The sequence below is a fragment of the Physeter macrocephalus genome, chromosome 18 (assembly GCF_002837175.3).
Source record: "Physeter macrocephalus isolate SW-GA chromosome 18, ASM283717v5, whole genome shotgun sequence".
NCBI lineage: Eukaryota > Metazoa > Chordata > Mammalia > Artiodactyla > Physeteridae > Physeter > Physeter macrocephalus.
The window spans coordinates 54,891,606-54,904,061 of NC_041231.1; positions in this window are offsets into that span (position 1 = coordinate 54,891,606).

The window sequence follows — 12,456 nt, forward strand, 5'->3', positions numbered from 1 at the left end:
ATATATATATATATATATATATATATATATGAATAACTTTGCTGTACACCAGAAACTAATGCAACATTGTAACCAACTATACTTCAATAAAAAAAAATTTTTTTTTTAATAAAGAAACTATTCATCAGGCACATGTCTTCTGCCTTTGTCCATTTCCCCTCTTCTGGCCTGGAATGCAAACACGATGCCTACAGACGCAGCAGCCATCTGTGAGGATGAAGAAAGCTACACAGCATAAATGGCAGAGCAGAAAAGCAGAAGGGCATGCTGGACCAGCTATGGAGCACCTTGCTGTGGACTTTTCTGGGGGGAGAAAAAGAAACTTCTTACTTGTTTTAGCCACCGTAGTGAGGTTTCTGTAACATGTAACCAGACACAACCCTGACTGATATAAAGGTGGGATGGGCACTGAGGAAAAGGAGGATGGGACAGAGGGTATGGACAGAGAGGCCAGGCCAATCCATTTATGAAAGAAGTAGACGAAAGGAAGGAAGGAGCAAGAGAAGATCCAGCCCCAGCCTGTGGTTAGGGAGCCGTGTGGGTGTTGGCACAGAGGCCACCTGGAGAAGCTGAGAGGGGAGAGGAAGAAAGGCCTCTGGAAGTGTTACTAGAGCTCAGGAATCACACCCCCATAAAGGTCTTCAGCAGAGTCCTGTAACAATGGAATTCCTTCTCAATTACCTCTGGCTGCTTCATTTTATTTTTGTGAACTGGGGGGAGAGGGGGGGGTGTCTCTGCAGTGACCCAGCCATGTGGAGCCCCAGGATTTACTAGGGTTATGTAAGCACCAATTCAGGGAAGTTTTGAAAGAGCAGAGACAAGGCAGCCAGAGATGTGAGGTCAAGTCCTCATCCTTTCATGATTTGCAGTGGAATCTCAAGCGAGTACATTTCCAAGTGTGGCTTCAGGTCCCACTTTGTGAAAGAGGGGAGCAGATCAAACGTGCCGGAGGAAGCCTTCCAGCTCGGTTCCTATAGTAGTCCAAGCATTACTGCAAGATAAGCATATCTGGACTCCTAGAAGGATATCCCCCCTTTGGGTAGCCTTCCTTTTTGGCTTTGATGGCAATACATGGTGTGAAGAAAAGAAGCACGTGCAGGGAAAATGAAGGCCATTCCAAGTCAATAAACATCTGTTGACCAGCTGCTCTGAATTGAGCACTCCGATGAAGATGGCCAAAGGATACAGTCTAAGCTCCGTAGCCAGGGGCAAAGCCCTCCCCACCTGGCCCCCTCTAATCCAGGGCCTTTCTCCCCCTGTCCCCCCACACACACCCTCACTTCTGGCACTCAAGCCGCTCACAGCATCCTCAGCCTCTTGTGATACTCCACGCCTCCCTCAATCTCCTCCAGCTATACCCTCTCTCCACAGGAGATGCCTTCCCTTTTTGACCTGGAAAAATCTTACTCATCCTTCAGTGCCCAGACCAAGCGTTTTGAGAAAAATAAAAGCAGCTAGTCACTGGCCCAGGTGCTACCAGCTAGGCTGTGATGTTCCCCTAATGAAATTAACAATTTCATAGACTATCAATGCCAGTCGAGAACTCCAACAAGACACAAATGATACCACTTGGGAATCATACCTGAATAGAAATTGAAAACAAAGACACTGTGCAACAAGGAGAAGGACCACACCGCCCCTCCTGAGGCTGACGTGAGCTGCCATGGCTTCTTTTCCAAGGACATCTCTATCCTCACTCCATGCATCCCACCTCCTAGACTAAAAGTATTAAGATGCCCAGTCACCAAGTTGCCCCTCTTTCTAACAAGACTGACCCAGAAGAGACCCCACTTCCTTGTACTCGAATCACCAAACACAAGCCCAAACCTCTATGAAGCCCCTCCGAACCGCTCTTACCCAGACACTCCATGGTTCCGTGGGTTGCATGTTCTCTTTTCATGTAGCAGGTTACAAACCCAAGTTCAACCACATGTGTATTCCTGGTGCCCTTGACAGGTGGTCAGTGACAATCTCTTCCTCTCTGACCTGCTCTAATCCAGCAGAGCAAATCTCCTCTCCCATGGACATCTACATCCCCTGTGTACACCTCTAGCTGCTGGAACACTCTGCTGTAACATCTCTCCTCAGTTCCACTGTCTCACTACCTCTCTCCCCAAAGCCTGTTCATCCTCTCATGACAGGGTTCACATCTTCCTCTGCACTGAGCGGGTCCCTCGGGTGTCTGTGGAACAAATGTCCCAAGACCCCACGCCATAAATCAGCATGGCTAGGCCCCCGAGAGGCTCAACGCCAAGCACCAAAATGTTCATAACTCTTCCCCCTTCCCGGACCACATATCACGTGGAACCACAGGACGGGAATATTAGAAAGTCTGTCTTCATCAGCACTTCCCATACTGCATCTCATTTTTGCCGTGTGCACTGTTCTTAAATTTGCAAATTTGCCATCACTGCTGATCGCCCATCGAGGCCACCTCTGTGACATGAACCTCGCCTGACAGTGCGATGCCACGTTATTGCAAGCAGAGGATTGCAACGGCAGGCAAATAACAGGAACATAAGTTAATGAGTTGAGAGCACCAAGCTCCTTCACCAGAGGGAAGAAAGGAAGAGTCCTGAGGTTTAAATCACGTCCATAAAACATCTGCAAAGAGGAGTCAGAGGGGCTGCTGGCAGCCTAGCAAACAGCAATTCTAGGAAGCAGCCTTTTAGAGATCAGTATGTCCTGAAGTGTACCTTTCTATTTCTTTTTCAGTTAAAACACATCGACGTGGAGGCCAGCTGCATTTGTCCTGGCCCTGGCATGACAGGACACCACCAGGAACAGCGGCAGCAGCCCATCTTCAAAGGCTCTCTGCGAGAAACTGCACCTGCTTTTACCAAGGAAAATGTGATTTTGCTCAGCCTTATGGAATGCGGAACAAATACTTTTTAAAAAAAAAATGACAGGTTTGGTTGGGGTTTTTCTCCCTCTCCAGAATGGTTCCCTAGATGACAAGGGTAGTGCAAACACCACTCACTCACCAAAGCTTAAAATGAAAACTTCTTAAGTCAGACAGAGAGAGACAAATATATGATATCGCTTATATGTGGGACCTAAAAGAATGATGCAAATGAACTTATATACAAAACAGAAAGAGACTCACAGGTATAGAAAGCAAACTATGGTTACCAAAGGGGAAAGGGAGTGGGGGAGGGATAAATTAGGAGGCTGGGATTAACAGATACACACTACTATATATAAAATAGATAATCAACAAGGACCTACTGTACAGCACCGGGAACTCTACTCAAGATCTTGTAATAACCTATAATGGAAAAGAATCTGAAAAAGAATATGTATATATACGTATAACTGAATCACTTTGCTGTATACCTGAAACTAATGCAACATTGTAAATCAACTCTACGCCAATACATTTTTTTTTAAAAAGAAAATTTCTTGTCTGCTCTCATTTTCCCACTCACTCCTGCAGTATCAGCCCCTATACTCCAGTACCTCATCAGAAAGGAAATAGGGTCACAGACACACACACCGGAGAGAAGGGGTCCAAGATGACTCTCTGAAAAAGAAGAGAGTTTTTCTTCTTGTCTCTTCGGCCATTGTTGAGGGGAAGTTGAAATATAACAAAATGGCCTCTTTTTTTTCAACACAAATTAATTCTGCAGCCACAGGAAGGGTTGTAAACCAGATGCCTCCTCTCAATAGTTTAAGAAACTTGTGACCTGGAGAATCATCTCAGTTTAGTCACCCGTAAAGCTGGGTTCTTTTATCTGACCCCAACATCAGAGGGATGTTATAAGAAACATTGGTACAATATCTTTAAAGTGCTTGTGATTTCTCAAAAAAAAAAAAAAAATTGAATATGAGGTGAGACTGTAAAATAAAGCGTAGGCCTGTCCAAAAGCGAATGAAACAAGTTCTTAAGACTACATGCCACACTGGCCTTGCTGCTCAGAATGCCAGCCCGGCCACGACTGACCACAGCTGGGGAAACACCTGGGCTCCTGGGGAGCACTGCCCAGCGTCCCGCAGAGCTCTGCACCTGAACTGCACTGGAATCGGAGACAAACCTGGTTCCTGAACACGGGTCTGCTTTGTAGTCACAGCATGGAGGGCCTCCAGGGAGTCAGAGGGGAGGGTCCATCCTCCTGCCTCACCACTGAGTCGTCCTGGTGCCTGAGCACCACTGCTGCTGACTCATCGCTTCACCGTCAACACCAGCTACTCATCATCATTCCCCGCCTAGACTACCAGCAAAGACCACACCCCTCATCACCCACCATCACCTCCCCACCCCCACCAGCACATGCTTGTTCGCAAACTAACCCTACACACGGAGGGCAGAGAAAGATCAAGTTTAGAGGCAGCCGCTCCAGATGGGGAGGCTGCAGGTGTGACAGGCCAGGGAACTTGCACACGAGGCTGGTCTTGGGCACCACACGTCAAGGGGATCTCCCGCCCGCCTGCCAGAATCTTACAAGTTTATACAGAGGCCTTAACTGGGTTCAGTCACATATACTGTCCAGATGGTTCCAACACCTTACTCTCTCAAGGCTGTGTCCTTGAAACCGGCTCCACTGGGGGACGGCGAGCGGAAGGTACATTCCAAGGGCAGGGGAGGTAGGGGAGGGGGTGCAGCTCTCATGTCAACCTCAGAGGAAACAGGGTCCAGGGACCTGAGACCACTGGTCCAGACTGTCTAGTGGATTCACACAAACCTTTACATTTGTCATCAGAGAACATTTAACAAGTTGCCTAGGGCAATAATAATAATAATAGCTCATAATTTTGAGTGCCTACTATGTGTCAGAGACCATTCTAAGAGCTTTTCATGCATTAGCTCATAATAACTTCAGGCAGACAGTGCCATTACTGCGCCTATTTTTGATCTGGGGAAGCACAGAGGCGAAGTCATTTGCTTCAAGTCCTGCAGCTAATAAAGTGTCAGACCCCCAGCCCCAGAGCCCATGCCTTTGACCACTTTGTCACACTGTCATCTCACAAAATAAATCTAGGGCACGTTAGTGAAGAGCATTTGTTAAGTTCCCTGGGTTATTGGGGTACCCGTTCCAGAAAGCCAAGCAGGAGTTGCAGCCGCTCACACTCTGGACTACTGGTATTTGCAGGTCCCAAGTACACCACACGCTCAAGGACAAAGCTACGATCCTCAATGGTAACAGCCAAGCATGGCGCTAACCGTGTACACACTTGGTTTTCCTTATTCTCACAATAATCTCGTGAGGTAGGTGATATTGTTCCCACTTTATACAAGAGGAAACTGAGGCTCAGAGCAGATCAACAACTTGCCTGATGGGCATGCAATAGACACACCTGAAAAGATCCTGTTCAGAGTGGTCACCTGGACCCAACCTGTGCTGAGTTCTATAAGGAGCTAGAAGCCACAGCCCTTGGGTCCGGTCTGTGCTGTGGCCTCAGCACCCAGGATGGAGCCTGAAAGGTCAGCTCCTGTAGATGAAGGCAGGCATGCTTGCAGGAAGGAATGAATGACTGAATGAAACAGTGTTGCTCATAATTAAAATAAGAGCCAAATATACCTGGAGAAAACCATAGTTAGAAAAGACTCACACACCCCCAATGTTCATTGCAGCACTATTTACAATAGCCAGGACATGGAATCAACCTAAATGTCCATCGACAGATGAATGGATAAAGAAGATGTGGTACATATATACAATGGAATACAAAAAGAATGAAATAATGCCACTTGCAGCAACATGGATGGACCTAGAGATTGTCATACTGAGTGAAGTAAGTCAGATAGTGAAGGACAAATACGATATCGCTTATACGTGGAATCTAAAAAAACGGTACAAATGAACTTATTTACAAAACAGAAATAGAGTTACAGATGTAGAAAGCAATCATGATTACCGGCGGGAAACAGAGGAGAGATAAATTGGGAGATTGGGATTGATAGGTACACACTACTATATATAAAATAGATAACCAATAAAGACCTACTGTATAGCACAAGGAACTCTACTCAATACTCTGTAACCTATATGGGGAAAAAAGTCTAAAAAAAGGGGCTATATGTATATGCATAACTGACTCACTTTGCTGTACAGCAGAAAGTAACACAACACTAAATCAACTATACTCCAATAAAAAATTTTTTAAAAACAGAAAAAGAAATGAAAAATTCTAGCTTATATTGAACCAAAAAGTACAGAGTACCCATATTCTAGAGATTATTTAATGTTGTGATATTAAATAAAGCTAGTATTTTATAATTTAAAAAATAAGATAACAGCCAACAATCCTTAAAGGTCAGAAGAGCAGGAAGTGTAACAAAGGTTAATTTTAGATTCACTGCGGGAGGTGGGAACACAGAATCACCCCGCCCACCAAGTCATTTTCCTCCAGGCCGACCTACTTCAGGGCCGAGTGAGGGTTTGCAGAGCTGTTCCTCTGTCCCAGGCTGACTTGTAAAAGTGGCTGCTGCCCTTTGCAATTAGACACTCTCAGACCTCCATTCTGAGCCCTTAAATATATACAGTGACCTATGCGCTGATGTGGCCAAAGAAGGAGGAACATGTGAAATTGTTCCCATTAAAATCAGCCCTGGGGCAACCACCGCGTCACCAAGTGGCAGGCCTGGCTGGGTCCTCGGTTTGTAGTATAGGATCGCGGTCTCTCTGCGCCTGTAAAGTTCCGGTTTTATAAAGTCCCTCTCTCCTACCGCATCTCCCGCCTCTGCCCCTTCCCCTCCCCCACACAAGTGCAGCCACTTAACAACAGCCGCTGACTTAATGAAAACCCTTCAGCTTTGTTTCTACCCTAACAGCGGATCTGTTCCTACCAGAATAACAAACCAAGTATGCTCTCTGCTTCACAAGTTTGGGTGTTTTTTGTTTGTTTGTTTTTTGTTTTTCTTTGTGCTGAGGGGGGGGAGACAGCAAATGAGCTGTGGGCACTAAACTAGTTCTCATCTGGTGCCTGGGAGACTCACTTTTTCGCATCACGTCTTCCTGGACTCACAATAAAGGATGCTTCAGCTCTTGGCGGGGTATCAGCTTCAGAGCCTCATCACAGGACCCCAATTACATTGTTAACAGTGAAGAAGAAAGCTTGAACCAATTTTAGAACAAGAGTTAAGAGGAATAAAAATCCCCGCTGTGATCTTTTAAAGCATTAGTTGGGAAATAGTTCCCTCCTGTGGTGTAAGTGGAAATTGCTGCTCTTACCCATTGGAAAGTTTTCCAATGTCTGGAGGTTAATAAATTTTGTGGGCTGCTATGAACCATATGGGCAATCAGGTAAAGCCTATGGACCTCTTCCCAAATGCATAAAGTAAAATACATAAAATTACAAAGGAAACCAATTATATTTAGATTTATTTATCCAATTATTAAACAAGTGGGGTCTATACTAATATATGTGCTTTTTTGACGGTAAATAACAAGACCTAGAGGCAGGTCTATTTACCATAAATGCAAAGTAGTGATAAGTATAAATGACGTTCTGAGAAATCAGTGGCAACTGTAATGTGATATACAAATAGCTAGGATTTCGAGATGGGACAAAATCACAGGTTCTAGTAATACCACAAAGGTCAATATTTGACCTTTTGTCACCATTTATAATTGAAGGAATTCTATATTTCACTTAGAGCTTAGTAAACACAAAGCCTCAGTTTTTTCCCATTCTAGTAGAGGAGGAGACCTCCTGAATTCCATCCCCTTGGGGACCCCTTTGGGGTTGGTGGAGCCCAGCTAGTCTCTCCACCTTAATCTATTCATGGAGCAGTTTCCCCACCTGAGGCAAGGAGGTTACCAATTTTGTAGTATTTCAGGGGGAAAATGCTATTGTTACCTCCAGGGTGTGAGAACTGGGGAATCTGAATGAAATGGCCATTCCAACACTTCGCGTAACTGATGCAACACTGCTCTGAAAACCAGGACACCAGCTTCTCTTCCATCCTGGCTAAGCTGGCAGAAATGGAAGCGAATTTCAGCAAGATAAAATACATATAAGGCTAAAGTCAGAGAAGGGCCAACAATCTCACCAAATTCTCCCCAAGTTATAGGGAGTTTGCAGGTGCTGAGAACAATTATAAAAGCCAGCATCTCTGAGCACCTACCCGGGTCGGTCTTTCAGGCGCTGCTCCTTTGTTGCTGCACCATAAGGGAGATGGAGGCTTACAGCCCAGAATCACAAAGGACCCAGCCCAGGTCAGGCTGCTTCTAACAACCAGCCTTTAGCTTTCACACAGCGCTGCTGCTGGTTTGTAAATTTGGGAGTTTCAGCGGTGAAATCTGAAACTAGCCCAGAACTCGAGGAGCAAACAAAGCTGCAGCCAGTCCAGGTCGTAGGCGGCGTGTTAACAAGCGGAGGAGCTTACCTGCGAGGTCGGTCTTGGGCGCTGCAGGGTGAGTGGGTCTCCACATCCCCCCACCAGAATCTTACACGTTTATGTAGAGGCATACTGGGTTCGATCATGTATACCGCCTAGAGGGTCTCAACACCGCGTACCCTCTCAAGGCTGCATCCTTGAAACCCTCTCCACTGAGGGAACCACAGGTGGCACATGCATTTCAAGGACTGGAGGGGTGAGGAGCCTCCTGTTGCCCGGCTCAACTGCAGGTCCCGGTCTCTAGATGACCTCCCCCAACAGCTGCCTCAGTGGGAGGGACCCTGACCCCAGGAGACCCCAGTGATACCCACAACTTGGAATGAGAAGTTGAAAGGAAAATGTGTCCTCTGGGAAAGGCAGCACGTGAGCAGAACCCGGCGTTCAGTGAAGGGCCTCCCAGCCATGGAGAATGACACAACAACACGGGCAACCAAGGACCCCTTGGCTGGAGTGTCCGGCCCACTTTCCACAAGCCTCTCATCCACCAAGCAATTCCACAGCCCATCCAAATGTGCCCCTTCTCCCTGCTGGACTCCCTAGACCTCACCTGCCTGCACTCCTCTCCTGCCCAAACCTTCTTGGGGCCTCACGGGGCTCTCTCATTGCTGCCCTTTCTCACCCCTGGACTCCTCACACATAGCCTTTGTCTAAACACTGCCAAAATAGCCCACCACGCCTGCCTGCTACACACACACACACACACACACACACACACACACACACACAGGGTAAGGGGGCTCTCCCTTGGCCATCTAGACACGGTGGGAAGGGATGGAGATGAGATGGCAGAGTCACAGGACTTGAGCTCATCTCCTCTCACAAAAACCCCCAAATCACAACTAACTGTTGAACAACCATCAACCAAAAAAAGATATCCTACCTCCAAAGACAAAGAAGAAGCCACAACGAGATGGTAGGAGGAGCACAATTGCAATATAATCAAATCCCACAAGCTGGAAAATAATTCTGTTGCAGAGGTTCTCCCACAGGAGTGGGAATTCTGAGCCCCACATCTGGCTTCCCAGCCTGGGGGTCTGGCAGCAGGAAGAGGCGCCCCGGGAGCATTTGGCTTTGAAGGCTAGCAGGACTTGAGTGCAGGAGCTGCACACAGGACTGGGGGAAACAGAGACGCCACGCTTCCTTTTTTTTTTGGCCATGCCGCACAGCTTGCGTGATCTTATTTCCCTGACCAGGGATCGAACCCGTGCCCCCTGCAGTGGAAGCGTGGAGTCTTAATCACCGGACCGCCAAGGAATTCCCCTTAAACTGCACTCTTGGAGGGCATACACAAGGTGTCACGTGCACTGGGATCCAGGGCAAATCAGCGACTCCAAAGGACCCTGGGCCAGACCTACCTGCAGGTCTTGGAGGGTGTCTTGGGGAGGCGGGGTTGGCTGTGGCTCACTGTGGGGACAAAACACTAGTAGCAGAAGCCCCAGAGAATACGTGAGCTCTCCTGGAGGCTGCCATTTTCTCACCAAGACCTGGCTCCACCCAACAGCCTGGGACGCCTCAGGCCGAACAACCAACAGGGCAGGAACAGAGCCCCACCCATCAGCAGACAGGCTGCCTAAAGTCGTCCTGACCCCAAGGCCGCCTCTAAACAAACACACCCTTTGACACAGCCCTGCCCACCAGAGCGACAAGACCCAGCTCCCCACACGAGTGGACAGGCACTGGCCGCTCCCACAAGGAAGCCTGCACGAGCCCCTGGACCAACCCCACCCGCCATGGGGCAGACACCAGAAGCCAGAGGAGCTACGATCCTGCAGCCTGCAGGACCAAGACCACAAACACAGAAAGTTAGAAAAACACCACAGGGATATATGTTCCAGATGAAGGAACAAGATAAAACCCCAGAAGAACAACTAAGTTAAGGGGCGATAAGCAATCTACCTGATAAAGAATTCAGAGTAATGATAGTAAAAATGAGCCAAGATCTCGGAGAAGCACGGCGGGAAGTAACAGCAGTGGTGTCCCACCGCCCACGCTCTGCATGCACCCCCTAGATTCCTTTTTTTTTTTTTTTTTTTTTTTTTGTGGTACGTGGGCCTCTCACTGTTGTGGCCTCTCCCGTTGTGCACCGTCTTCTTGTCTCATGCAGTTAAAGTGGGTATTTTTTTATTTCCCAACCCACTGTTTGTCAAAGAAATTAGAGAAATATAAAAGCTGAAGGATAAACACTTTTGGGGGGTGGGGGGCACGAACCCGTGTCCCCTGCATCGGCAGGCGGATTCTCACCCACTGCACCACCAGGGAAGCCCTCCCCTGGATTCCTGATCCACCCCCAGTCCTCCTCAGCCGGCTCACCAGCTGCAAGCTCCATGGCTGAAACCCCGTGAAATGCCCCAGGCCTCCCCACAGGCACACAGTTGCCTCCTTAGGACACCCTTTCTGAAACAGGGTGTCCCTTACCTGCCTCACCCCACTGTCTGTCCTAAGCAGGTATCTCCCCAGAGTGCCCAGGCCACCCCATGAGGACGGGCTGAGGGTTGCCCTCACACTTGGGATGCAGGTTCCACACCCATTTCCTGAGAGTCTGAGACATATCCCCATGTGTTGGCCTCAGTGGCAGGGCCTGGCTCCCCCCACCCACTAGTACTGGCCTTTATGGCATCAGTGGTTGGAGAAGGTGTGAGGGTGAGGGTTGGTCAGATAGAGCTTGGGATGGGAGGTGCCACTCAGGTCTGTCAACACCTGTTCTGAGTGTCCAGGCCTTGCCTGTGAAGTCCAGAGCTCTGGGGAAGAAGGTCCTTCTGACCTACTCTCCTGACCAGTGGGTGCAGACACGTTCCAGCAGACTGCTGTGTGCTCACAAGGGGTGCAGCCCCTGAAAGCCTGCTGGGGAGTCCGCATCACCCACTGAGCCTCCTTTGCTCTGAGAGCCCCGGAGGCCCAGGGCGTCGCCCCTGGGATTTCATTCAACTCTACAGTTTCTCAGCTACCAACCTGCTGCATCTCAGGAATGAGCCCCAAAGAGAGGCAGACTCTTCTCTTGGGACCATGTTGAAGCTTCATCCCCCAGCAGCCGCAGCTTCTAGTGGGCTCATCTCTACCATAGCAAAACAGGCTTCCCCACAACTGGGGCAACCCCTTGGCCTGGGCCTTACATGGCATGACCAGGCTGGGGCCATTTTAGGATTCAGGCAGCTCCCTCTGAGGTACAGGGCACTTTCTGCTGGGAATGAGAAACATGAATCTCCCCAGCACTGTCTAATGAGTGATTTACCTTCTCTCCATCCTGCCAACCCCCATATCTGACCAGCAGGTGAAAGCATTCAGATCACTCTTAAACATCAGCAAAGGCTTCCAGGAGCCCTGTTATTTCTGCTCACCAGTTCCCCAAACAAATGCAGTGCTATTGTTGGAGCATGGCATGGCATGCATGGCATGAACATTCTTTGCCCTCCCAGAGATGGCCTGAATGCAATAGGCAGCTATGAATTGAAGCTGATCAGCCCAGGTACATAAGAAATATCTATTTATTGATTGATTCAATTCTGACTCTGAAGCCCATCCCACAGGGTGATGACAAATTCAGTCTCAGTCATTACTGGCTTCCCACACAAATACCCAATGTGGTGCCAGGTCCTGGGTCACCATTCCATGCTGCCCAGACTCATGGTCCCTTCAGTTACGGAAGCTCCACCTCATTTGGAGTGTGACACCCACGGGGTCTGCTGTGATCCCTCTAAAAAAGCTATCCCCTCTGAGATGTTGCTGCTTCCTTTAACTCCTGGCCCCAGAGACTCCACCCAGCAAACAACCCGTGGAACAGGAACATGCAAGGGGTTTAGCTACCTGGTTGGCATTGAAAGGGGGGAGAAGGAAATGGAGAACTCCCACAAATTCACACTTAAACCTTATCGTTGTTCTCAGTTCAGTTTCACTCTTCCTTGGAATAGAAATTCCTTGAGGGCACAGTTGTATTCGCAGCACCTAGAATAATCAATAATCTCACAATATATAATTTTGAATTCTTGGGGAGAAAAAAAATGAATAGGTGAATGGAGAGATGGATGTGAGGAATGAGAGCAAATGCCCTACTATAAAACAAATACTCCGAGAAACAGGAGAAACTTTAGAAAGCCTTTAACTTTTCATCTCAGTGAGAT